Raw genomic sequence first — 1,365 nt, forward strand, 5'->3', positions numbered from 1 at the left:
CCCGGGGCGCCTCCCTGTGCGCCGCCGGCCTCGGGTTCCCAGCCCCCGGCGGCTGCTCCGCTGCGCTCGGCCTTGTAGAGTTCTCCCCGCGTCCATTCAGAGACATCCGGGACGGGGGGGGTCAGGGGGCACCGCGGTCTTTGAAGTGCAGCTGTGGAAGAGGGGAGTCGTGGATGCCACCGCTTCCCTCGCGAGGTTGTTCTCCCTTCGCACCGAGCCTGCCTGCGAGCCCCGGCGGTTTGTGCGCGATTGACACGTCTGGGAGTCCGTGGCGTGGGGAGCTTAGTCATAGGGAAGGCCTGTGAATCCAGGGCAAATGGCCAATTTTTATTTTTTTCCTAGTTAGATTTTCCAGGTGGAACAAAATGCAGCCACAGAAGCCTGTGTTGCAAAGCTTTGTTACCTCAAAGATAATTAGAGGTATTTGTCAAGACCTTGGTGGAAGCGCGGTGGTTAGTAACGGCATTTAAACTCGAATTTAGTCATCCACAACGCAGACTGTTTAAAAATCTGCGTGAGATGTGACTTGCAGGGGGTTGCAAGTGGTGTTCTCTGGTCCCACCGTAGGGTACAGGAACCTGCTGCAGGCTGGGTCTCTATGGGACATCCCTCTTCTCCTGGAGCAGGTGAGCTGCTTACTGGTGAGCTTGAGAGGTGTCTAAAGGTGCCTTTTTTTAGCAAGAAATACTGTTTGTTTGGTTGTTTTTTTACCTAGTTGCTTTTGGTCTCTGATGTTCTGGCTTTTATTTAAGGCAAGGAAGTAGAATGGAGTAAAAAAGTCTTTGCTAGGGGAAAGATGGCGTTAGACTGTAAGAACTGGCCTGCCCCAGTGATGGTCATTTACAGAGCTCCTGAGCTTGTCCAGGGCTGAGTTGTTGTTTCTCACTTAACCATCATTTAGTGAAAGACTTCAGCCTATAAAAAAATAGAGTATTTATAGACACATGCTTCCTGCCAATACCGTGTTTATTCTCAGGCTGCTCTGCAGAGCACAGGTCTCTAAACTGAACCATCACACAGGTGTTTGTGAGGGCCGGGGCTGTGCCTCACCACCACTCGGGCTGCTGCCAGTAGCTGCTTGGGGTGGTGAGCAAGCCCGCCAGTGCGGTTGTGTGGGTAACGCTTGTGCTGGCAGGGTGTCCTAGAAATCTGCATTTTTCTGTTGTAATCCAGAATCACTGACCTGAAAGACATCTGCAAAAAGACTGCTTTTACCTGTTCTTTTGCATAAATCCCCAAAAGCATTTTTGATGCTTGTTGAGAAGCTCAGGAGTCTTGTTAGAATGTCTTGTATGAATAAATTCTGTAGGAAAAAGTGTTATTAAATAGCATCAAAAAGAATTTGACAATGCTACAGGCAGATAT

Source organism: Athene cunicularia, assembly GCF_003259725.1.
Source record: "Athene cunicularia isolate RWA chromosome 9 unlocalized genomic scaffold, athCun1 chr9_part2, whole genome shotgun sequence".
Classification (NCBI taxonomy): domain Eukaryota; kingdom Metazoa; phylum Chordata; class Aves; order Strigiformes; family Strigidae; genus Athene; species Athene cunicularia.